This window comes from Coturnix japonica, chromosome 1, assembly GCF_054131305.1.
Source record: "Coturnix japonica strain WE chromosome 1, WE-NBRP24, whole genome shotgun sequence".
Taxonomy (NCBI): Eukaryota; Metazoa; Chordata; class Aves; order Galliformes; family Phasianidae; genus Coturnix; species Coturnix japonica.
In genome coordinates, this window is record NC_140663.1 from 120,421,122 (window position 1) to 120,448,878 (window position 27,757).

The following is a 27,757-nucleotide window of genomic DNA, read 5'->3' on the forward strand; positions in this document are numbered from 1 at the left end:
CCCAGGCACCTGTACAGGCTGGGAGGAGTTGTCCTTGAGAGCAGCTCGGCTGAAAAAGACCTAGGGGTCCTGATAGATGAGAAACTTAACATGAGCCAGCAGTGCAGCTCTGGCAGCCCGGAAAGCAAATGGGATCCTGGGCTCCATCAGGAGAGGGGTGGTCAGCAGGGATAGGGAGGTGATCGTCCCTCTCTACTCTGCTCTTGTGAGGCCCCATCTGGAGTACTGTGTCCAGGTGTGGAGCCCTCAGTACAAAAAAGATATGGAGATTTTGGAAAGGGTCCAGAGGAGGGCCACAAAGATGATCAGGGGGTGACCTCATTGCAGCCTTTCAGTACCTGAAGGGAACTTATTCCCAGGAGGGGAGTAAACTCTTTGAAAGGGCTGATAATAGCAGGACTAGGGGAAATGGTTTTAAGTTGAAGGAGGGAAGATTTAGGTTGGATGTTAGGGGAAAGTTCTTTACTAGAAGGGTGGTTAGGTCCTGGAACAGGCTGCCCAATGAGGTTGTGGATGCCCCGTCCTTGGAGGTGTTCAAGACCAGGTTGGACAGGGCCCTGGGCAACCTGATCTAGTAAATGTGTATGTTTGGTGGCCCTGCTAGGCAGGGGGGTTGGAACTACATGATCCTTGAGGTCCCTTCCAACCCGGGTAATTCTGTGATTCTGTGATTCTGTGATTCCTTCCTTTCTAAAATTCAGGAAAGTTTTCAGTTAGTTACATTCTTCAAACTCATTTTTTAACACAATGTTCTAATATTGTGCCAGTCAGTGGAAATGATTCAAAGGTGGATTTGAATATAGACAATACTGAGAACCTCGCAGCTGTCTTCTGTCTGAGTGTCTTATCCCTTTCTCTTCCTCACTCTGCCTGTCCTCAGCCCAGGAGGAGTTTGTCCAGACAGATTTTCACAGAGGAAAAGATCTATTTGTATTAAGAATTATCTCCTAATTTTACACATCTATATTTTTCTTCTAGGTGTTCAATTGCCAGAATTTTAAAGAAGAAAATTTTCTGTTAAAAGTGTACCTATTTTCTTTCTCAAAGGCATTAAAGTATGGATAAGTCCATTACATTTGTGTATATATCTGAAGTTGCTTTAAGCATCTTTTCTGTCATAATCTCAGGCACTCTCCCTTCCTGACTCTGGTATAAAAATCACAGAATCGGGAGAGACATATGTGAGGGGTCTGATGCTCAGAACTTGAAAATGGGATATGAATGGAAAGTGGCTTTTTGTCCCTGTCTTCAAGTAATCAATAAAATCTACCAGATGGAAAACATCAGTTCTGGAAAAAAAGAGAAACTAAGTCAAGAGACTTTCTCCCAGATAGAAGTATGTAATAATTTCGAGTTCCCTCCCATAGAGAGATATAAGCATGGGATAGATAAAGAAATTCAAGAAAGCAATGAAATGACAGTCATTCTCACCCTGTGTTTCAACTGGAAGATTTACCTCTTATGTCCACTTATGCAGTATTAGCCTCAACTCCATCTAATACTAACTAGTATACCCTAGTTAGTATACCCTAATTAGTATTAGATGTGGTTGTGGGTTTGCTGAAAGGGATGTGATTGCCTAAAAATAATTAATAACCAAAGGCTGACTGCTGTGTCTACTGAAGAGCTAGGATGCAAACAACAGTTTATGTCATACTCAACACAGAATACTAGCCTCCAGTCCCAAAACCCAAAACCCAGTCTTAATGGATCCCATTCAGAAAATCTCATCATAAATATGAAGATGTATAGAAACCAATGTTTTGTGTTGTGATCAAAGGCCGTGTGTAGATGTCAAGTCTGAAGAAGGATTCTGTGAAGTGGTGGATGATTACAGCCAAAACAGGGACAACACTAGAGCAAGAAATGTTAAGCTGCCTATAACTGAATGTTTATTAGACTAAGCCATGTACTCCTGTGGGAAATGGTCGATATACTTTCTGGGACACCAGATAAATAAATTTAACTGCTCTGGGAAATGCCTTCTACTGTAGAGAATACAGTAGTATTCACGTTCATACAATTGAAAATGTCTTTACAGAATCTAATTGCAATGCTTGCTTGAAATAGTCCACAGAAGGAATATGGAAAGGAAAAAAATGACAGAGAAGGTGCATGGTTGAAAAGTGGAATATCTTACCTAGCACTTGTAGACTTTCTGTAAAGATGTTTCAGTGAGGTATTTTCTTCACCTAGGCTAAAACCTTTTCTTCATTGCAAGGTAATGAAGAACAGATCCCCCTCAAAAATCTCCTCAGAATCTTATGGGGAAATTAAAGACTATAATGGTTTTCTTCTCCACTTACTTTTGGTGTATTAGGTGGTTTCCAGAACTGCTACATTCCTTGAGGTACTCTTGCACTTACCAATAGGAAATAATGACTCTCCTGATATCATCAAACTATGAAATTTATTTGTATCACCTAAGCTCTTGGGATTGAAGTTTCTGGAGACTGAGGTGTAAGGGTGGTCAAAGGATCATATAAATACCATATCAGTCAGAGAATTGGTTCAAAGAGAGGAATTGTCATATCTACAAACCAAATTCATTGTCCTTGAATGAAGGGCAACTTTTCTACAAATCCTCACATGATATTTCTTTTTCATCCCTCAACTGATGATAAAATGTCTCTCCTCAGGCTCCTTGGTTTAGATTCCCCAATCCACTTACTGCTGGACACCTAATTTAGTCTCACCTCTGACGACCGCAAGCCCCTAGTCATTCCAATGCAATGAGCTCCTGCACCAAGTGTGGTTACATTGGGTTCTCACTCAAGTGCCAGAGTCTGGGGGCAGACTTACTCAGAGGTGAAATTAATTCTTCTCCTTCCCTCCGTGTTCTGTAGGAGGTTTGGAGTTCTGCTGTATCCCCTCACAGATTCATTCTCTTAACTCAGAGCAGGAAGGCTGTGAAGATTATTCTATCTATATTATATAGATAGATAGATAGATAGATGATAGATAGATAGATAGATAGATAGATAGATAGATAGATAGATATAGATATAGATATAGATATAGATATAGATATTCTATCTATATTCTAAAGCTATTCCTTTTTCCCTGGAAAATGCAGACTGTAAGTCTTGTAGACATTTGAGCTATCATTCTTGGTAAATATCACAGTACTTGGAATGGCTCAGTTCATTCTAAGTAAATATTTTGATGACATCCAAATAATGTTTGTTGGAATGTGAAGTGATTTAAGCAGCACCCAGAGAGAGACTCAGTGAGTGCCTCAAGTGGAGAGCCACATTTTTTTGACAAAAGTTCTAGAATAGGTTCTCAGAAATGCATAGGCCTTATTATCCAACTATGATGTGGTATAAGCTGGTAATGGAAAGGCAGCAAAGATTTCTTAGGAAATGTGTGTAGCCAAGAGCACTTTGTATTTTAAATATACTAAAATCTTATTCCTGTCTACTAGTAAACAAAACAGATTCACAAAAACCCTTTTCCTTGTTTGTTTGTTTTCTTTCTTCTCTTTTATACTGTCATCATGAGGTGGGGAATTGGTGAGGGAGGAAGCGCACTAGCAGAATTTCACAGCAGTTTGATCAAGAGGTAGAAGTCAGCCCTCCTCCATTTCAGGTTCATCTCAGGTTTTTTCAAAGTACTTCATGCACAGTCCCCAAAATACAGAAAAAATAAAGTAAAATCTCGAAGCAACGTGAGCTAATGGTCTCTTTTCACCATAGACTTCATACCTGGGCTACCAGTTTAACAGATTGTCCTTAATCTTTTCCTTGCTGACTCACCTACAAAAGACAGTAAGATGGTTTGGGACTGTGCTTTTTACAGCCTACATTGCTGTACTCATCCTCAGTGCATGGTTCCCTTCATAGCAACTGTTCTGATCTTTTGTTATGGTGTTGAAGATGGATTTCACCAGTGCCCTCTTGCTCTGTTTGCACTGGGTTTCTAGTAGCCTTCAGAGACACTGCTGTGCTTTATATGCATAACAGGAAGTCTACGGAAATGGCTTTATATATACTCTGCTGAACTGTTCCGAGCATCTCTACACTTTTCCAGGAGACAGGGGTTTCAGTTGCTGCTAAGCAGAGCCAGGGCATCCAGGAAACTACAGAAGGAAGAAGCAGAAGCCATTTGTTAAGAATAAGAAAAGCAAGATGCTGTGGGGAGCCTGTGCAGTTGGTTTATATGAGCACAATACTGTGGGACAAAGGGAGGATGCCTTTCAAAATTACCTTCTCACTAAGGCAGTTGCAATTTTGAGCCTATGCTCTTCATGTGGCTATTCAGTCCCTTTGTAGAAACGTGTTTAGAGATGATGCACAAGAATCCTAATTCCCTATTTTATTTATAGGGTAAAGATGACAAGAAATCTTTAGAGAAACAATATAAGAAGGAAAACAGAATGAGAAATAAATTAGACCTACATTTGTCTCATTCAATCCCACTATGGAAATAGACCCTAGCTGCTTTGAAAAGTCAGATAAATGGTGCATTAATTTATCTTTTTCTTAATCCACTCTGCCAGCTTGCTATGAGGTAGAGCCGCTATATATGGACCAGGTGTGAAAGCTTGTTCTAAAATGACTGGCTCCCTGCTCTTTTAGGATGTAGCAATCAGAAACAAATGATACATTTTACCAGATCTGAAATTCTAATTAAAGGAAGGAGGAAAGGGGTCAGTTAACAAATACATCAAAGTGCTTCATGTAAATTTGTTTTCTCTCCCTGACAAGAATGCTAGACATTAATTAATGCCTATGGTAAATTATCTGGATAAAAATATTTCTCTGTGTGTTGTGGGCAAACTAAAGATTTTGTTGAGTGGTGGGGTTTCTTGTTTATTTTTGTTTGCTTTGTTCTTGATGATGTTGTTTTGTTTTTCCAAAGTCCATCCTGTTTTACGGAGCTTTTTGTTACTGTTTGCAATATGGTAATTCCTAAATCCAAGACACAGACCACAGTTAACCGTACTGAGTTCTGTCAAAGGGATGGTTCCTGACCCATAGTGCTGTCTTTTCCTATTTGACTGGACAGACTGCTTCTGTGACAGTTTAGATAGGAAAATAAATAAATAAATAAATAAATGGTAATCTGGGGGGAATATGACTCTATTTTGATCAGCAAAATAGACAGATATCTTTATTTCCAAGCAGTCTGAGAACTGAGAAAAGCCTGCAGGAAGTGAAAACTACAGAAATGATGGAGGAAATGAACAAAAGCACCTCACTACTATTTTCAGAAGGAAAGCAAAAAAAAAAGAAAAAGCATTTTTCAGAAACAACAGTAAGACTGTCTTGCCTTGCCATGGGCCAAGCCTCTGGGACAACTTCAGCTTGGCAGAGCCCACTTGTGTTTTTAAGTACAAAAACAATCTCATTCAGGCCACAAAAGTACACTAATGCATTCATTAGTCCCACTGGACTCAATGTTTTGCTCAATAAAAATGAGCTGTTGAATCAAGGTCCAAGCATATTTGGTTTTTCCCTTTATCATTTTTAATGTATTCCTGCTTCTTTTCAAGTTTTGTTCATAGATGAAAGAGATTTTTCCATTCAGATCAAATTTTTCAGAACCACTGGCATGCTGGTTATCAACACAAAGAATTTCCATTGGTCTTCCAGATGTCTGATTCTTCCCAGTCATCACAGAAATGTTAGTGTGACAAACTGTGATTAGTGCAACTGAAAAACTAAAAGAGCTGAATATTTTGGTATTCAGTGACATGAGCCTTGGGCTTCTAATATGGGCCCCAAGCTGGTTAATGACAAAATTTGTTATTATTTGGGCTGGATTATGATTACAAATCCAGCATTTATATGCATTCTCTGAAAAAAAAATCAAATGTATGCAGAAAGCACAGAATGAAATATGTAAATTTTATATGTCAGACCTATATTGATAGGTTGGCGACCTCAAGTTCACCAGAAGAAAACAAAGAATTCTGTCTTTGAGACTGTGGACTTTCAATCTGTATGAACATCAGTTTTATGGTAACAATTATTGGAAACACAAGAAGAGTTGGCATAGTACAATGCTTTTATTTCTGGTGTCATGTAACTCTTATATAGCAAACTTCTTCATAGTATGTCCTAAATAATATTCAACCTGAAACTTCTGGATGCCTGCAATATATAAACTCATTGCAGTTTCTTATTTTGTAAATGCCGGCATGAATTCAAGGCTCCAACATAGAATTAGAGAATCACAGAATCACAGAATTATCAAGGACCTAGAAGATCATCTAGTCCAACCATTACAAGAGGTTACAAACTATGCCAGTTTGCTTAAACACTTGGTTTGGAAGCATTGTTCTTTGCTTACTATGGATCCTTGATGAAAGCACCCATGTATTTGGAAACTATGTAGGTTACATGGTAAAAATATTAAAATTAAGTGATGGTCATTTGAGAGAGATCTAGTCCCTACAAAAATCTGCTTCTGCCCATTTCCAGATGGCACTGCAGATGTCTGAAGTGTCTACAGACAAGTGGAAATAGCTGTAGCTGGACATTTATCACAAATGAGATATTTTCCACCAGTAAATCTAGATTCACTTACAAATTCTTTTCAAAGAAATATGAGTTAGTGGACAAAATGTTGTCAAAGGGATTTTTTTAGGTCCTTCATGATAAAAAAACACAATATTTTTATTTAAAAAGTAAAGTAATCTCAATTTAGAAACTGAAAGATTTCATTCAATTACAAAAGAAAAACTTGAAAACAATTGTTTAATACATTTCCTGGAGTCCTAATCATCAGACTACCCACCAGAAATTCCTGGAATTAAAAATAAAAATAAAAAAATCCACAGCAGACTTCTCACATATTATGCAAATAAAATACAGTGTTGTCTTTTCTCCAGTCCATTGCTAACTACTTTTAAACAAGGAGGCATTTTTGCTGTCTTTGGGCAAGACGGGAAAGAAAAGTCTTTGTCAAGGATACTAATCAAAGATACACAATCTGCCAGTCCATTCTCTGCATGTCTTCAGAATAGCTGTGAATTTCTGTAACCATTATGTAATGACCTTACATGTTCTTTTCCTGGCAGTGATGACAGCCATCATCTCACAGTCTCACTTAGCCATATTGCCTACCACATATACCTAGGTCATTCTAAAAGTAATGGTTCCTATTTCCACATAAACTACAATAGATATAAAGAGCATGAAAATGCTATTTGATAGAGTAAATTCTCAGCTACAAGACACTATTCTACAACATAGTCACCACCATCAGCTATGCATTTTCAGCAATGGTGAACAAGAACCATGATGGCAAAAATCAGCACCAATGGAAATGATGCACAGCTCTTACAATGACATTGTTGCTAGGAAAATGTTGCCCACACAGTCCAACTTTCTCTGTGCTCATATCTACTGTTTGGTCTCCATAAGTTCTCAGCAAGCATTGATGAATGTTATACTATCTGAGAACTATGCTGTAAAACATTTTTGTTGGATGTTCCCCTTTATTACATGAGATAGAAAATCCTGGATAATAAAATGAAGCAGAGATAAACAAAGCTGCTTCTAGCTGGAGAATTGTTCATATATTAAACAACAACTTCTCCTCATGCTTGAGTCAGAATATCTAAAGAAATGTGAGGACTTCTGACGTGAACACTGCATAAAGTTCCAGCATACCAGAAGGTAAATGCAATGGAAAACTGACTTGATAATACTTCCTCTCTTAAATAATTGCATGTTCTTTAAATCAGTTCTTCATACACTGAGTTTCATGAGAACAGTTTTAAACAACTGCAGTCATCTTAGTATTGCTTTATGATGTTTTGATTATATTCATATTTAATTATAATTATATTTAATTGTATTTAATTTATATGACAAACAGAGAAAGGAGACCTTGAAAGTGTGATTAAAAGAGCAAAGTTTTACTGCAAATGCAATATTTGATCGTTGAGATCTGCAATGTAATGAAAATATTGATGTTCTCTACGGGTATCTTTGCATAAGGTCAAACAGTTGAATTAAAACTACTGAAAACTCATCTTCCTTGGCAAGAAGATTTCGTTCTCCTAGGTTGAGACGTGGTATCTTCCTTACCTTCAGAAATATAAAGTAAAACAGTTTGCTTCCTCTAGATTTAAACAGTCTCAGAACATCTATTTTGCTTGCTATGAAATTTTAATGTGATTTAAAATGCAAGATGTTGCACATCACAAATGGCTAAAAACTGATATTCTGCTAACAGTTCCATTAAGACTACTGTTCATTTAAATAATTGATTTCACATTATCTTCCAATGGGTTTTGAAGGCCCAGGTGCTGTATCTCAGTTAAGGGACGGTGTCTTCTGGATGTGAGGTGGTATCTTGGTTACTTCTGAGTGTACTTATCTCAATACACTAAGATTTTGGTTACTCTTCCAAAAGGGTAGAGAAAGCTCAATAAATGGCACAAAGAAATTGCAGGATTAAACTCTAGCAAATATCCCCTTGGAATCAGTCTGAAGGTTTGCTTACCTCAGAAAGCTTCATTGTGGTCCTAACAATTTAATGAAACCTGCTCATGTCTCAACCCACCCCAACTTAATTCTCTGTACAATTATTCAGCTTTATCTTTCTAGCTTGCAAAGAGAGAAATATGTTCTCTCTTCTTGAGATCATCAAGAAAAGGGTCATGTCAGACAGACATGTAGGTTTTCTTAAAAAGTATTTCTTTTCCTTTCCCACATCAGTCCCATGTATTTCATACAGTATTTGATTAGTTTCACTGAATTCATTCATCACTGTTGACTAAAGAAGTACTCTTTTGTTACTTCATAAAATGTTTTATAGCATTTCATAGCATTTTGTATTGCCAGCTAATTATAAGTGAGATATCATGAGTCTTAAAATGAAAATATTAGCAGACCAAAAGCATGTGAAATGTTTTGCATAAGGACAATGCACCTTCGTTTAATGTTATCTACACTTTTGCTTTGTGTAAACTGGCTCAAAAATGTGGACTGAAAAGATGTTCCAATGGATACATCCTTGTTGTGTAATTCTCCAAATGAAGAGACCCTGGAACCCTGGAAACTAAGTTGCTGATGAATTAAGTTCTCCTTAATTTGGATATTCGATTTTTCTCCTATGGATGACATTGATCAGATACCCTTTCCTGGAGCTGGGTACTAATGCTACCACATCACGTGTTTAAGGGAATTCTTCTACAGTCTTATTACTGGAATATGAATAATTATTAACAAACAGTAAGGCCAATTTTCTTTCTGCTTAAATATCATTTGGGTTCAATTACCTGATAGTAAGATGAACAGGTCATTGAGTTTGCCACTTTATTGATTCTAGTTTTAGCTGAGCTCTGTTCATTTTTTTATTTGAGCTCATTTTCTCTGGCTTGAACTTTGACTGTGTTATTTGACTGCAAGTTAGCTTTCATGGAAATTACTGAGAGGATGAGTCCTTACACTCCCGCATGCATCTCTGCATTCAATTTGAAGATGACTTTTGCAGGGAATTTTTTCTCTTTTAGGATATTGCTCCATGTCTGCAATGTTCAGAAGGACTCGGGTGCCTGTAGGACCCTTCTTTTCTTAACTGTATGCAAGTAGACCACTAAACTGTAAGCAAGTAGACCACCATCTGTGCTTATAAGATGAAAAATGCAGAAAGCAGTCAAGTACAGAAGCTGATGGGAACAGGGATGTTGAGCCCATTTTTAGCATGGAGTCACAAGCAACGAAGGGTCCCACAAGATGACATTAGTAGGACAGCATCATGGGGAGTGTGGGCTGGCTTGCAACAGAAGACCACTTCCAGTATAATTCAGCTAAGGGCAACTTCTTAGGTGCTGACATAGAATTCAGAAACCATGGGATTGCTTTGGCATGAGGCTGGTATGAGAAGAGCTTCCACAATCTCCAGTACAGCACCACAACTTCTGGGAGAAGTGGGGAGACAAGGGTTAATGCAGGAGGCAATGCTCTGGTGCTGCTGACATCTCCAGCCAGTTAGATCTCACTTGCTGGAACTACTCTGGAGTCACCTAGTTTATGGGCCAGCGTTCTCATGTGATATTGCTGATTGATTACATGGGATGGGGAAAAAAAAAAAAATGTCTCTAGCAATGTACAAAAATTATCATATTATATTGCCTGGCATTTCCTCATTGCTTGCTAGAGTGTTTGGGTGTTTGGTAATAAACACAAATTGCAACTACAATACATTTTTCAGCTAACTTTCTCAGACAGGAAGATTCTTACATGAACTACATAAAATTTAACAACAGAAAGTAGTACTTCTGGAAAGGAGAACATGCCATACTTTTGATTTAAAAATGCTTCATTTTTCTCTAAAAGGAGGAAATGACTGCCTGGTTGGGATAATTACACACAGTGTCTTTCCCATCACCATGAAATATGAGCGCCGATGATGTATGCGCCAGATAGGAATGTATAAATAAATACTTCCCAAATAAATCACTCAGTGACCATCTGAAATTCCTTCTTCATCACTACAGTGACAGGCTGGATGTGAACCTGTAACCCAGAATGGAATACTTAGACTTTTTGCAGTCAACTTATACATTTGGGCATGTGCAGAAAGTTCCTGAACACTCTGAAAAGGACTAGAAGCCCTAAGATGTTCTTCTGATCACCTTTGTTCATTTAACCAATAAAGTGCTAGAATACTATCTGCTTTTTTCTCTCCAAAAGTAAGCACTTCAAGCTTAAATTACTTTTTTCTTAGAAATATATTGACAAGTTTGAGCAGGTTCATGCCTAGTTCATACTTGAGTCCAACAAAGACACAGACTTTGTCATTTTACTGTGTTCCTTTCCTGTTCAAATCTATTTATTATTTTAATCCCACTAATACAATTTTTCTTGTTATTACAAAATGAAAACCATTAAAGCTGAGTGTCAGAATAAGTGTATTATGTTAGCAGATTGCATTAGTAAAACGCACTACAGAGAAAGAGCTGATGATAGTGTCCTGCAATAGACCATTATTGTGAGATGGGGTACAGACAACATAGATCATTCTCAGTCTGTGTTATTGCAGAAGTGTCTCTTGCAAGAAAAGAGTTCAAGACCTGGGGATGCAGGTCCACACTCAGCTGAACATGAGTCAGAATCACGCCCAGGTCATCCAGTCTGATCACCAGCCTACTCCCACCATACCCGGTAACCACATCCATCAGTGCCACATCAATGCCATCCCTGAATATCTCCAGGGTCAGTGACTCGACTTTTCTGGGCAGCCTGTTCCAGTGCCTTACCATTCTTTCTGAGAGATTTTTCTTAGTATCCAGTCTGAACCTCCCCTAGTGAAATTTGAGGACATTATCTGTCATCCTGTTCCAGTCAAGGGGCACACCTAAGTAAGTAAGCTGGAGACAGAAACCATTTTCATTGCACTGTTTCAGAGAGATGTCAGTTCAGGTGACTCAGTAAGGCAGTAAGAAGTACCTGCCTAGTTTTGAGGTCTCCAAAATTTCTATGTCCCTGTCCTCTCACACTCCTCATGATTTTCCGCTTTCCTATGGAGAAATAGAGCAGCATATAATGAGCCATATTTCTCATCTACTTCTAGCCCTGGGAACCTTATTGATCTCATCAGTGTTAAATTAGCCTTGATAGTGATATGGTATTTTGGACATTACTAAGCTGCAGTGCTGCCACTTCCTAAACATGCCATAGGCTTTGTTTCAAATGAATGCAGCAACAGATTAATCAATACTGAAAGGTTATCAAAGCCTGTCTCCTGATAGCAGGTTTTTGCATTGCCCAAGGATTTTCTTTTCTCTTGGTTATACAAAAAAAAAAAAAAAAAAAAAAAAGCAAAAAAAAAAAGCTTATTTTTAGTGCTTTACTGCCTTCTTCTGTAGAGCTGTTTTCTCTCTCTGATAGCCTATGCTGTTCCCAAGCAGTGTCATGGGCCCCATGTTGCTTCATCAATTCCCACACGCAGAAGGACGCCAAACCAGTCCCAATTCCCATGGAAGCCTTAGCAGGCTAACAACATGCTGAAGTCTAACTCGAGTATCTACGTGTAACTAGCACACCAATGTCCCTGCTTGCCTGCTTCCAGTGAGAGCAGATCAGTGAAGCATGCAGCTCCTTAAAGACCTCCCAAAACAGACATGATCATCGTAGGTTTCCACTATAAGTTTTTGAAGTTATGTGATAAAAGACTTATTTCCACCCATGAAAAAGAGCAGGGATGCACAAGGATGTGTGTGGAGGTGGGGAGGGTCATGGGACACACTGAAGCCCTGTCTTGGCCCTCCTGGATACCATTGGATTCAACCATCTCATAGGCTGAGTGAGACACATCAAGCTGAATCAATGGGAGACTCTTCCAAGGTCAATGCACAGATGGAGGGTGACTGCTTGCATTTACGAGACTCAGTATAGGATGCTGGGGAAGAAAATTTTGAATTGGATGTTAAAGGGGGGAGGGACAGAGACAAAGGGATGTGCATGCATGCAAGTGTGTGTGTCCTGGCAATGAATGATGCTCAAGTGAGAACAAGAGGAGGTCTTTGAAGGCTAATTGCTAAAGTAATTCTGTACAAGGGAGGACTTGTATTCTGGGCTTCACTCTAATGCACATGTAAGTACAAGGTATAAATCAAAAAGACTTTAAAAAAGGAGGAGAGTTCCTTTTACTCTACAACATGCTAGTAAATGGAAACTGGGGTATTCCTTGAAGCATCCATCTGCCTTCAAGCATGAGTTGAATTCAGACTAAAATATCCAATATACAGTAAATTTTTGTTTTAAAAGCAATCATCTGTGAAAGGAAATATTTCCTTTATAAAAGCAGTAAGGAAATTTTTACAGCTTTTAAAATAAAGGTCTGACTGCTCTTGTACTTTATAAAGGAAGGCATTTAGCACAAGCACCTACTTTTGGAAGAGACTTGACATTGTCTATTCCAAGCAGCGCCAAGTGTGTTCTCATAGCCCAGCGTGAATGTTGTGTGTTTCTCACCCCTCTTCACCACCCATAGACACTCTCTGCATTTCATTTTCTGTGCATTAGATTCAAGCACCTCACTCTCCCTGTGCTGAACCATGGCACAAGCTGGAGTTTGTGAAGCACACATGGGAAGCTGATCCCCTCTTCCTTTGTGTTCAGGTGCATATGGTTGCATACGGACTACAGGCCATGTAAGTCCCCTTCAGAGGGCAGAATCAGTCATTGTTCCTGAGGACAACTATTGCCTATATCAATCTACTGCTTTGGCTCACATTTAGGGAAACCAACTTGTTGCCTTATTCCATGGATGACGGTGGGCTCCTGAGGCAGATGAAGGGCCTTGCAGCACAGGTGCTCCATGTGTGGCTCAAAAATACACACCCACAAGATCTTCTCTAACTCCTAACCAGAATGTTACCATGTCTTTATGAAATTGCTACAAGTTTTTCCTTGCTATAATTTTTTGTTTTGTTCAATTATTTTATGATTACTAATCCTTGTTACGATTATTTTCTTTGAGAACAAAATCAGTTGTTTCTAGCTTTTCCCATTTGAAGGAAATAACTAGAGAAAAAAATTCACCTCCTCCTGTTTGCAATTTGGGATGAAGTCCCTGTTGGTTCTTTTCTTGTTGAGTATTGTCTTAAGCCATGCTAAAGGATTCCTCGTAGCACATATAAATGTAGGATACAGCAGTAGGATATATATAACACAGAACAAATGGAATAAGATATAGGACATACAATATATGATAAAACTTATACATCAGAAAGTACAGAAGTTGTAATATGAATTATATATTTATATTTTATGTTATAATGTACATTAGATTGTATTTTATTTATACAGCAGAAGGTTGCAGAGAATTAGTCTTTGACATTTCCCTTTTCTTTTTCATTAATTCAAAATATAACACCTTTTGGGGAAAATGGAAAAAAGTTCATAAAGTCAGTCATTGTAAAGAATCACATAATGTGAATATTACTTTCCATCTGTAATTATACCTCTGGCCTTCTAAAAATGAACAAAAGGTTTAGGTGGATTTTCTTATTTTGATTAATGATAGCTCTTGTAGTGGATCTTTTTTTCCAGTAGCTATATAAAAAATTAAGCTTAGCATCATTTTCTAAAGATGGAGGAAGTGTAAAGCTGAATCAATATGACTTCAAACCTACTGTTTAATTAGTGTCAGCTGATTAGAGAGACATTTGATTTAATAGGAGTGCAACCTGCTAGGATTAAAGGCCAATACTATCTGTATATATTTTCTGATAATTGCTTTGTTCATCTATGTACATAAATTGCTCCAAAAATAATGTTTCCTATTTATTTCTGTGGAAAGTACAACAGATACAAAGAGCAAAACAATCATAGAATCACAGAATCACCAAGGTTGGAAAAGATCCACAAGATCACCCAGTCCAACCATTCACCCCTCACCAATAGTTCTCACTAAACCATGTCCTTCAACACAATGCCCAAACATTCCTTGAACACCTCCAGGGTCAGTGACTCCACCACCTACCTGGGTAGACCATTCCAGCACCTGACTATTCAATAGATCAAATTCCCAACTACAAAATACTATTTTTCAATATTGTCACCACCATTAGCTATGATGAATGTCAACAGGTGCCTTTTTTTTCTACACAGAGGAATTCAATTCCGTACCTCTGCTTTTTATACTCTTCCACTGTTGTGTCAGACTGCCCCTCTGCTGTCAATTGTCACATGGCAACTAAATGTAACAGAATATTAGTGAGAAAATACAAACTCTACTGCTATCCTACCAACATCTACTTCTGCCATTGTAAGCCAGCATAATAAAATAGGAGGCATTACTTTCTTGTGTGATAGACTACAGTAATCATCTGATAACTATAGATGGCAGGCAAGAAAATTAAGCTATGCAAAGATGGTGAAATTACCTGATAAAATTATAAAATATGACAAAGCACATCATTTTATATACAAAGTGGTCATATTGCTCTGTGTACTTGACCCCTTTGTATAGCTTATGCAAGAAGTCTTGATCCAAGCAGCATGGAGAGAAGAGTAATTAAAAAGATAATTCTAATACTTTCCATATTGCAACCTTGTGATCCATAAAACAGATTCAACTTCTAATATTACTCCAGTACTTATAAATAGTGGTGAGATTCCCAAAGGTATTATGCTTGTGAAGACAGCCAGGATCTTCAGGTGTGGCTGGGGTGTTCGGAGTGAACTGATGGCATCATATGAAAAAACTGAAGAAATGAGAGAGAGTGAAAAGAATTGCCTATCATTTTTAAAAAATTTTTTTTATTATTATTATTTTTTTCAAAATAGAAGCTAAAGTTTTGTTGCCTTGGTGTTTCTAAAAATAACAGCACACAGGAGTTCTTTGTGCCAGAGACTTTTCAAATACAAGACATGGCAGCATCTGGACAAATCTGAAAATGCAGCCAGTACAATTTAAAAATTATTGCAGTCCTCAGTGAAATACAAGTCAAGTGATTTCATGACAAAATGCTATTTGATGAGTTATCTGACCATAAAAACTGAACTATGGGGAGAAAAATGTTACCAGGACAGCATACTTGCATCCCACGTAAGGTGTGGGCATGGAGACTTTATCCTTAATTCCCTTTCAGGCAGTTTAAACCAACAGCCTGTAATGCTGTCATTTTGCCAGAACCTGTGCATATACTTCAGTACTTTCACAAGTAAAACACTCTTTATTTTCAGCAGGAAATATACCCGAATATGAATGACAGTGCCATCTTTGGCCCTACTTTAGGAGAAAGGCAATTTTTGCAGTCTACTAAATTCCTTTCAAAGTTAAAATAACTCAATTGCAATTCTAATAAATGCTTCATTCTGGAGGCTGGAAATTTAACATCCATGCCAAGTAGACTAAAATGAACAAAATTTTCAGGCAAAAATAAAAGAAAACCAACACTTTCAGCATAACAGTTTGCTTTTAATGTAGTATCTATATTCTAGGAAATTCAGATTATCGTAGGCACGTAGCAAATATCTGGGAGGTGGAATTATCCCTAGTTGTGAGGTTATTCAGAAGCATAATAGGAAGAATGGTAATTCTTGAAATCAGATCAAGGTCCTCTCCAAATTTCAGAGAAAGGAATTTTTCATTAATTTGAGCTTTAGGGCACAAAGCCAATAACAAACCTGATGAATACATACTTGCAGTTCAAGTCCAAATTCAAGACTGTGATTTCACCGTAATATCTTCCCTTTCTCTGAAAAACAGAGTTCTCTGCACTACTCTCTCTCCTCTTATACTTTTGAGATTAATTATTGATACCAAACAGTATTCATAGCAGTTATCTTTTGGGCCAAAGGCTAGAAAGAAGCTCAGTGAAATTTTGGACAGAAATCTCAAGACGTGTTCAAGACAGAACCCAAAGGGAGCATGGAGGAGTCTCTAGATTAGTGAGTGAACAGGATAGAGATGCTACCTTTTGTGCCTAGCACAAGGGCTCTTACTGCAGTAGTTTCATGTTATAGTCTTATAATTAATCTGTTTCCTATTATGGAGGCTGCTATGTGCTTTCAGATGAGATTTTCTTCAATTGAAAGTAGGAGGATTTTCCACTTCAGTTGTTCCTCCATTCTTCCCTTCAACCCCCTTGTCATTAAAGAGTTTGCAGGAAGGCAAAAACTCTTAAACTTGCAATTGATACTACACATGGAGAAGAGACATTGTCTGTTATGAACAATGTGTGGGAATGAAAATACATCTGCTGCAAAAGCAAAGATGGAAATATTGTAGCGGTGATTTTTCTTTCACTCTGGTCCTATCTTTAAAACAGCAAAAGAGATCATCAAGACATTAATTTCATAGCAATTGTAGAGTCTCTGATATTGCCCATTTCAGCTAATTGTGGAACTGTAAGGCAAAGATAAGACATCACAAATGCATGTCTGTGGCAAAGCATCTCAGTTCCCATCTTAACTAGAATGTAACAGAGTACAAGAAAATATCTCAAGAAATGGTGAAGAGCAGAAAGGGAAAAGGATCCCCAGTGCTACTTCATAATGGAAATCCCTCTGATTTCCTGAAAAGGAAAGTTAAGAATGAAATTGAATGAGAGGGGGGGGGGGGGGGGGGGAGGGAGGGGAAATCAAAAAACAACAACAATAACAACAAACAATGAGAGAAAGAGAAGGAAGGAGAGAGCTTTGAGCCAAACCAAAGAATGTCACAATTATGTCCCTTCTCTGAATAACTGACTGTGGTGACATTTGATGGTACTACTGTAACCTGTGATTAAAGTCTGACAATTGAACTTGATTCCAACTGATTGAAATGAAACATTATCACTTTCCTTGTTGGGCTCTCCTCCATGTTGTCACACAAACAGCAGTGGTGGGAAAGGAGCTTGTCAGTGCAGCACTGGAACAAAAATACTCCTTGGCTATAATGTTTTTCTCCACACACATGCAACCACTGGAAAAAGAGAATATGTACAGTAACAGTATAATTTCCAATCAGAAATTGCCTTGTCCTGGGTGGAGTTTCCTTTAAGATATCTTCTTACCAGATACCCATAATAAAAACATCACTGTGCATGCTGACATTCAAACACAGGTGTATGAGCAGTGACATTTTTTCCCATTTCCAGCTAAACATTTTCCACCATCAGTCAGAAACTGTTAGGCTAGTTATCCCAACAAGTAAGTAGCTAAACTGTCTTCCCAGCTAGCCTGCCATTAAATGCCTAATGACCCCAGAAAAAAAATCACTGGTAGGCACAGGCACCCCATAAGTGGACTATAAGTGGAAGGAAAAAGCCTCAGATCACTCATGTTGTATATACATGATTTCTGGATCACCTTAGCTTCTCCAGACACTAAAACATTAGACATCAGCCACAGATGTCTGTTAACCTCCTTTTTTGATTGATCAAGGCTTACTTAATGAGTATAAATATGTCTAGTTGTCATATTTATGAGTATATTGGTCTCTCAACTCATGTATCACAGTGATAGCCCCAGCAGACCTCTGCAGCACTGTTTGCTTTCTGGAAATCTTAACACTTGCCTATGGGTAAATGACAACATGCCTGCTTGACTACCTTATATCACCCCGTACTGACAGCTGATTAGGTAGAGTCAGATATCCGTGTTATCTTGCTAATTCTATTTTTCTCACTGATAGGTCTACTTATCTGCCTGACCTGGAAACAAAGAGACAGAACTAAATCCAAGAGCATATACTTCCTCATAAAGTATACCTTCAGTCACAGGAGGTTGTTTCAGTTCCAGATGTTTCAGCTTTCCCAGCAGGTGATGTTGGGAGAACTGAACATGCATTCAGTGAGATCCACGTCTTCTGAGATATTTATGTCTTAGACCTATAGCTTCGTGACCTCCATAGTAAGGTGGGTAACCACCTTCTTGGAACCATTTCTTCTTGAAATGCCCTCCACCATGTATTTATGCAGGTCTCTGGCTGAAAAGCATGTCAAGAATGTTAGCTCATACCTAGAAACCCACATCCAAGACAGTCTTAGCCAATAACCACACACGCATGAGATTTTAGAGGATTTGGCAGCAAGTGGCAAACTCCAGTGAAATCCCCAGCCAGGAAGAGTAAGCCCAGAAGGTTAATATTTAGGGGGACAACTAATCTGAAATATCATTAATGCAGCGAGTCTCCAACACTTAAATATTAATGCTACATGATTTAAAAATAACAATGTGTATATAACTAATGTGAACAAATATATTTAACACTCTCTAAATTCTTTGCTGTTCTGATAAAAATAACATAATACATAATAGTAACAGTCCTACGTTATGTCACCCTTGCAGGTAACAGTGGGGAATGAAAAGCCTGTTCCTTTAAAGCAACAGTAAGGGTGTGATCAGTTGCACAGAAATGTTGAATTATCCTTCTGGGATGTACCAAAGTTCAGCAAGTGCAGCTACTACTGAAGGGGTTAGGTAAAGGTTTAACCTGCTTTACTGATCAAAAATAGCAGTAGCACCACAACAGCATAATACTGTAACTTTGGCACTGAAAGGGAGCTCAACACAAGCAACCCAGTGATCTCCAAGAAGTGTTGGGCTACTCAAGCTACAATTGCAAGGATGAAGAAGCACAAAGATCTAGTAAATCCTTTGGGGTGTGCAGTGCTGATGTTCAAGAGCACAGGATTATAGTTGAGATAGTACCTTGCAAAAGAACTTCTTTATGGTCAGTGTGATGGAGCACTGGAACAGGTTGTCCAGAGATATCATGGAGTCTCCTCTGGAGATAGTGAATACCTGACTGGATGCCTATTTGTGCAACCTACTGTAGGGAACCTGCTTCAGCAGGGGTGTTGAACTCGATGATATCTTGAGGTCCATTCCAGCCACTGCATTTCTCTTATCCTGTGTGTGACTCTGGATGAGGTTTGTTGTGAAGTATCAGAAAGCACAATGCAGCACCAGCCCTGTTTCCCACCCATCTACTACCTGGATTTTCTGTGCAGAGGACTATCTTCATGGCACGCTTACACTGAACCTTACTCTTGTCCTTGAGAAGCAGTACGATAAACTGCAAACAAACAAAAGAAACCCCTCCAATGTCCTAATGTGATTTGGACATCATATCTAAATGAATAAATCATTCCTGAAAGGCAGAAGTAATGTTACTATTGAATTAGTGCTGGATGTTCTTTTGTTAAATTGTATACAATCAAAGCAAGGTGCCAAATTGCCAACTAACTGTCTGGAGGTCGATTTTTAAATTCACAGATGAGCTAATGCATTTGTGGCAGTGATCATAAAGGGAGGAGTTCACCTTGCATTAGCCTTGACTCATAACTATAAATCCACAATGTTACCAGAAATAGATGTCCTATTTCTTGTCATTGATCTGAGAGGCATAATTTAAACATTTACATGTCCTAATGTTGAGTCTTCCAATTGCCCGAAACATCTCTCTCCAGGGAATGCTCACCACAAGGACGGGGACTGTAAAAGTAAGAGCATATTCAGTAAAAACTGGGAACCTTTGGCATCTTGAAGTTTATCAGAAGTCTCATGAGCCAGTGAGAATCAAAAAAGAATCAGAAGAGTCAAATGAGGACATGACAGAAGGAAGAAACGTATGTTAGGTATTAGTTTTGGTGGGCACGGAAAATTGGATGAGAAAGGATTCTGCATGACTATTAAGCAAAATGCTGAAAAAATTGCTATAAAATTAATTGAGGTACTGCCTTGTCTTTCAGCAGAACTAATATTGTTGCTGTAGTTATTCTCTTCCAGAAAGACTTCGGTACTAGGAGCAAAACTAATAAAAAATCAGAGAATTTTTGTTCCGCTTGAAGTAATGCTACGTGTTTCCCTGAAATTGCTATTTTAAAAACAGCATGTGTGGGAAATCTTCTCTAATGAGATACTAGTTACAAAAAGATGTGTTTATTTAGGTGAAGTATGTGGCAAGCTTAATGACAGCACTCTCAAGATTGCAGAGTGACTGAACAGTTATCTGTAGGCAAGATGGGAGAGTGCTTAGATTAATTTCCAGACAAGTTTGCAGTAATTCATAAGTGCATATGTAAACTTCTCACCTGTTTCTTGTGAGTGGTTCTTCTTCCAAAGGTCTGGAAATTGCTACTAGACAGACAATTAAACCAGCAGAGTATGTCCAACCATCAGAGCAAGAGGTCTACATACTAACGTGAGATTATTGTAGTTTCAAATTCTATCATTTTTTACTTAATTATTTCAGACACCAGTTTGATGAACAAGAATCCTGCAAGCAGTTTACTGCATTATCTTAGTCAGTTTTAAACCTCACAGTTATTATACTAATTTGGATACTTGCTGCTCCTTGTAATTTCATTTTTTACATTATCTTCAGTAGAAGTATGCTAAGCAGACCAGGGCTGTTCATTTAGGTAAGACCAATAAATAGATAATGATAAAATATTTGAAACTATCTTGAAATTCAATAAGATGTTTGTGGTGCCTCATTATGAAGCCAGTTATAAAGAGCAGTGCTGTGGGGCTAATGCCTGCACGACTTCATTTTTCAGTTCACCTTTTGTAGTAACAGCAAGTCAGCAGAACAAAATCCTCTGCCTTCTTCACCAGATATACTTGGAATCCAGCACATTTGCCTGCTAGCTTTTATGTGCCTGTAATTTTTATTTATTTACTTGTTACTGGTTTCTGTTTTGCTATTGTTTTCATACAGTTCTTTCCATAACAAATGAGGAAACAGCCGTGTATGCAATAGTAAATCAATTGTCTGAATGTCTATTATGTATTTAAATTTTCCTCATGCTGTCTTCAGACCTAAGCACAAATGTAATTTTTTCTGTGTTTAAATTCTCAGATAAACTGAACAAAAATTACACTATTTTGTATACTGGAGGAAGGAATCATTCACAGTGGTTGTTCTTAACTCCAAGGCAGATGTGCTCTAGGGACCCATCCCTTGATGGTGGTTCGGAGCACTCTGCAAAATGAAGTACCCATGGGAGAATGCCTCTGCCCTTTGCCCACACACCTAGATACCACCTAGTGATGCCACCTAGCTCAAGCTCAAAATCTGGGACCTTTCATGTCCATTGACCAAGAAACCCCCATCTCGGGGCCTGAAAGCAATCCTGGCCTCAGAGCTCAGGTGCAATCTGTAAAAGTGTTTCTCCACAGGTAAGATACTCAGCTCATTTTGGGAAAGGCAAAGCACACACTGACAAAAAGCTGGAGTGTTTGTAAGAAATTACAACATTACGTATGACATTTTGATGTAGTTTGGCAACACCTGGGTTATGTTTCATGAGAAAATTTTAAAGGTCTCAGCATCACCTTAAGAGAAACAGAAAGATTGCAGTCATTTAGATAAATCAATTATTTACTAAAAAAAAAAAAAAAAAAAAAAGTTCTGAACGTAGCTCTTAGAAAGCAATAAGAGAAAAACTTCTCCATTTGTTCCTTGGTGATGTCTATGATAATACATACTCAGTAGAGTTGAATATATTTTCTTTCTGCAGGACTGTTCCTGTTTTACAAAACTTCCATAACTTTTTCCATTTCTTTGGTAAGTAATACTCTGAATTCCATAAAATAGGGTTTCTTGCCAGGGACAGTTGACAAATCTCAACAGCAGAAGAAAATGAGGTCTTAGCTGTCCTGATATAGGCCTCATGTGAGTTGCAGTTAGAACTTTTTAAAATCCAAAATGTGGACTTTTATCAGTCTTCTAATCTCTTTTCCAGCACTGTTAGCTAATAAAGCCCTTCTTAATCTGTTTTTCCTTTTGCTCTCCTAACACCTGTATCAGTCTTTTAAAATTGTAGCTTTGGTATTATCTAATAATTCATAATGCAGAAAACTCAGCTTTTATCAGTTTTGAGCTTACCACCCTATATTTCATTGAGTGTCCTTGTTTTTGTTATGAGATGAATACAAGAAAAGCTCCTCATCCATTTTCCTTAGGCTATCATTATTTGGTACATATTTACAATTTCTCCTCACTGTCTCTCTAAGTATTCCAGTGTTTTTGCAGAAACTTGGTAGTTTCTGACTACTGCAGAATCCTCAGTCTGTCTTGCCATAATATCACTTGTCATTTTGATTTTGCTAGATTCAGAATAGTTTATGTTGGAAGGAAATTTTGGAGGCCATTTTGCCCAGTCCCTTGTTCCAAAGCGTACTGGCTTTGAGGTTAAGAGAGGTGGATCAAGGTCTTCTCCCCTTAGGTGCTGAAGGTCTCCAACCTGTTTCAGAATATCCCAAGATAACCTTGTGAAGTGCTGAATTGTGTCCATGGGAAGAAGTTTTTTCCCTATATCTGACTGTATTTTCCCTTACCACAGCTTGTGCCCATCACCTCTTGTCCTTGCATGTCTGTCTTCCTGTGCACTCCTGTTTCACAGTGAAGGAAGCAATAAGACACTTACTTCTCCTTTTTATCTTTTAGGTTGAGCAAGACCAGATGCCCCATTCTCATCCCATTCATCATGTTCATCGTCCAACCCCATGAGCTGGCACAGCACCCCTCCACAGAATCTATTCTGCTTATTGATGTCCTTCTTGTGTCCAAAATTGGACACAATATCCTAGACACACCTTGATAACTGCCATGTTAAAAAGAGAAATGCTTACTTGCTGGCTATACTCTTGATAATACAGCCCAGTCTGTGGTAGTCATAATTCTGACTCATTTTCAGCCTGCTGTACACTGATATTTCCAGGATCTCTTTGGGCAAAGTAACTGCACAGTACTGTACACCATTACTTAAGTCTTGCATGGATATTTTCTTGTCTCAAGTGCAGGATTTTGTAATTTAGTTTGCTGAATTTCATATCTTCCTTCAGACCACTCTTCCACTCTGTTGTGATTCCTGTGAATGACAACTCTACCCACAAATACACCAAGCTCTCCCCTCAGTGCTGTGTCATTTACTAACTGTTCCTTCCCAAAGTACAAGTCACATATGGAGGCTCTCAACTCTTGAAATCACAGCATTAACTACTGTTAACAGGCATTCATTAGCTTTAAATTCCTTCCACAAATAACTTCCAGTTATTTTTAAGAGATCTAATAGTCAGATGCTTCCTTCTATGTGACATTGTGCATATAAGCATCTTAACATATATACAGCTGCCTTTGAGACATGTCATTTACATACAGAAGTCCAGCCTAGATTTGGATGCCTGCAGCAATGTTGTTCCTTTCCAGGTTCATTTGGGAGAAAGTTCTGTGGCTTAAGAGAACTTGAGGCTAGAAGTTTTTTTCTTGACTACTCTGTTCATATTCTTGAGTTTCTTTGTGTATCACCCTAATTATTTTAGTTTTCCTTTTATTTTAACCTTCAAGTCCATGTTCACTTACATAGATACTGAAATCCCAGTGCATTCAAGATACTGCCCTGTGCCCAAGAGATATAGAAATATACAAAGAATAAAGAATGAAGATTTTCAGTAGCATAAGATATATTTTTGGCTCATTGCTGACATGACCTGCAAAAAAATTCAAGGATCTTTTAAGCATGCTAGCCAAGTATACCGAAGTTCTGCTATAACCATACAGCTGCTCTTATTCTAATACTGCAGTTAATGAACATAAGCAAATTCCAGTTTTTAGGCAAACATGAATTTTAGTTTAAGGGTTTCTTCCATAACTAACATTTAATTAATCATGAAATTCATGTTACACTTTTGAAACAGAAGGCTCCCTTCCTTAAAGGCTATTCAGTTCTTCATATTTAATGCTCTATACATTCCTTATTTGAACAAAAGCAGTACATACCCTCCTGGCATACATCTACCTAAACTCAATCAACTTTGAATTTCCTTTTGAAAACCATGTCTCATGATTCCACTGTGACCAATTAGCATGACATCCTTCAGCTCGATTTTGCCATTCTATAAACAAATCTGATGTTTAAATGTTCCCAGACCTCAATATGTTCTGAAACTAAGTTTGGCCAGCAGCAGTTAGCATTTCAAAATGTAGTGTCCAGATCCACCAAAATTAATTGGCTTTTGGATAAATAACATTTAATCAAATTTTCTGGTTTTATCTTTTCCAGATATGATAAGTTTCTAACTACAGTTGTTACTCTCTAGGGTATATAAATGCTGCCTCAATCATGACAATTAAATGCGGTGCTATAAAGGGAACAGAGAAAAATAGAACCAAGCTCAGTTCTTAAAACATATGATACAGCTGCTGCAAAACAGTAATGACATTTCCAAGATACTCACTTTCAAACACCTGTCTGCAAGACACAGGTATGCTACAACATAGCCATCCTTGAAGGCTCATGAACTGGTGAGACGCTTTGGGGATGATGATATGCCCTGAATGAAGTATCATACAGCTGTTCCTGATAATGCTTCATACCTGCTACTGGCAGGGAATGCTGACACACGAAGACAAACATGAAATCAGAGTTAAGATCAATAGTGAATTCAAAGGTCTCCTAGGAATAAAAAAAAAAAAAAAAAAAAAAAAAAAAAAGCCAGCTCAATAATCCAGCTTTCCTTCAAATCAGATAATTCATTCTACTACCAGTGATTCTGTAATTCAGAGTGAGTGGGTACACACAGTTCAGAGGAAGGGAAGATCAGTATTACTTTATTCCTTTTGCTGTAGCTGTTGGGTGAACCTTAAAAGTGCTGTAGCAAACCTGTATGCCTCAAACAGGAGCTGCTATGCAGCTTGAAAGAAACTAGTCCAAAAGCCAGTTATCATGAGTGCTTGATGCTTCTGCAGTTTTGGTTGCATTTTCTTTCTGAACCTACCAAAAATGGATTAAATTGCAGAGTTTGTTTCCAGGTACATTAGACAGATAGGAAAAGGAAGTTAAAAAAAAAATAAAAAAAATAAAAATAGTAATTCATCTCATAGTTCCTGGTAGCCTACATAAATCTCTGCTTCACCTGAGACTGACAACAGTACTTTTCCCATCCTCTCAAAAAATCCATTCTAGATGAGAGATAAAAGTAATCTAAAAGAGTTTTTTGTTGCTACCTGACTATAAATTATCTCTGGTTTTACTGTTATACAATTGATTTCCTTCACAGCTCTTGGTATGACTTGATTTATAGTATTCATAATGTCACTACGTAGACCCACAACTCTGACCTATAAATATTAAGGTGTGAGGCTGCTTCATTTATAAACAGTTAGTGGTGAGAGCAAATTGGATCAAGTGTTGTGGGCTGCAGGAGGTGTGAATTGAAAAGCTATCACTCTGTCTTCCTAATCTAATGTTAATATTTACCACTTTGCTGGAAAGAAGTCCCCTCCTTTTGCAATATCTGTACTGCAAAGCTTTAAAGTTGTTAACATTTTTCCGAACAGTTATATTGTCACCTTATTTACTATGAGAAGTAATGAGGAGGTTTGAAGAATGTAAAAAGCTGACCAATCTCAATAAACATACCATTAATTTGAATGGAGAGATGAAAGCCACACATAAAAATGTACTTTCCATGACTTATTTCTAACTCTGCCCAGAAAGAGAAAAGCTCTTATTTTTAGTTAAGGGTTATTTACTTTACACTGTATGTTCCCATCAAAGGCACAATGTCTTTACTTCCCAGAAAATGGCCATTGCATTCATCATTGTCAGAAGTAACTTCATGCTGTAGTGGTAGCCATCCCTTGCCTGGTATCAGTAAGAGTTCCAAAGCCTTTAAGAAATGAAAAAAAGAAAAGAATTAGGAAAATTTGGCTTTACTGGATTATAATGTCTATTTTAAAAATCTTTGTGGGTAGTCATTATATAGTGATGTGAAGGACTGTAAACACTGTCTTACAACTGGTATAAGAAATGTCAGCAATGACTAATGAAACCATCTCAAACTTGTAATAAAAATTTTACAGCAACCTAGATCCATTATAGATTTTTTTAGTTACATATTATTTGTATTTCTCCAAACCATCTACAAACACCAGGGCTTTTGGAAATATGGGATTACAGGAATTGTGCTTCACTTAGCAATGTTTTGCCAGCAGTTACTGATTGCAGGAAATCAGTGCACACACTAGGGAGGCAGCTCATAAACATACTGTTGGGATATGTGCTTTGCTTTCTTAAGAAGCATTGGAACTTGAGGAACTTGGCTCAAATCATTGACATCACTGATAAACCTCTTTACCTCTCTTTTTTTCCATCTGCACCTTGCAGTAAGAAAAGCAGGACCATTAAATGTCAAATGGAACTTACTGCTTCATGGAAATGCTCTACGGAGAAGGTTCATCTTTGATACTGTTTGCAAAGCACAATTGAGGATGGTTTCAACACAGAGCTAAACAGAAATAATGGGTTTCAAATAACCTACAGAGGACTGGACACTTTTAATGGCGATCTCATAATGAAGTCTTTATCACAAATCTTGTTGGAAGCCATAATTCTTCATTGGTTCTATTTCTAAGGAGAAGGACATCATATCAATTGGTAACCTGAAATGAATGTGGAAAAATATTGGAAAAAAATATTTATGTGACTTACGATTATATATGTATATGTATATACAGATTCTAAGCATATCTCTGAAAGAATGGTCAAACACTGGAACATACTACCAGGGAAATGGTGTTCAAGAAGAGTGGAGATATGGCACTGAGGGACATGGTTTAATGGGCATGGTGGTGACAGGTTGACGGCTGGACTAGATGATCTTAGAGGTCTTTCCCAATCTTAATGATTCTATGATTCTGTTTGCTCTAGCACTGACACAAAACAAGCCAGGACTAAGAAATACAAGGACTAGAGCATTCTATTTAATTACTTTTGGAAAATAACATTCCCTGTCTACTTTCCCATAATTTAATTCCTTTTTTCAAGAATCCGTTAAAAGTTCAGAAGATAGGAAGAAGGAAAGAGATGTTCTCTTGGAATTGTCTTGGGCTGTTTGCTTGTTGAAATTAAGTTAGACAGACATATGGAGAGCAATTTTTAGGGCTGTCTCTCTCTGAAGATTTCCAGGAGGTACCACTTTCCCTCTGAAAACCTCTTAAGAATCTTCACTATCTTCTAGGTTTTTGGTTTCATGTGAATCAAGAGCTGTTCTTTCTGACTGCACACTAAGTCTAAAGCTGCCCATTGTCCCCAAGTGATTTTCAGGACTCTGTTCCATTTCTCATCCCTTCCTCTTTTTTTTTTTTTTCCACCGGTTCAGTCAGAACTCCTGAGCCAACTGAGACAGACTTATTACCTTTATAAAAGTATGATGCTTAAAGTGAAATAAGAAGAGGTTTTTAGAGCTTGGCAGAGTGAGGGAAAAAAAAAAAAAAAAAAAAAAAAAAAAAGGAAGTAAAATAAAAACAGAGATGAAGTAAAACCTGAGATGGTGTTATCAATTAT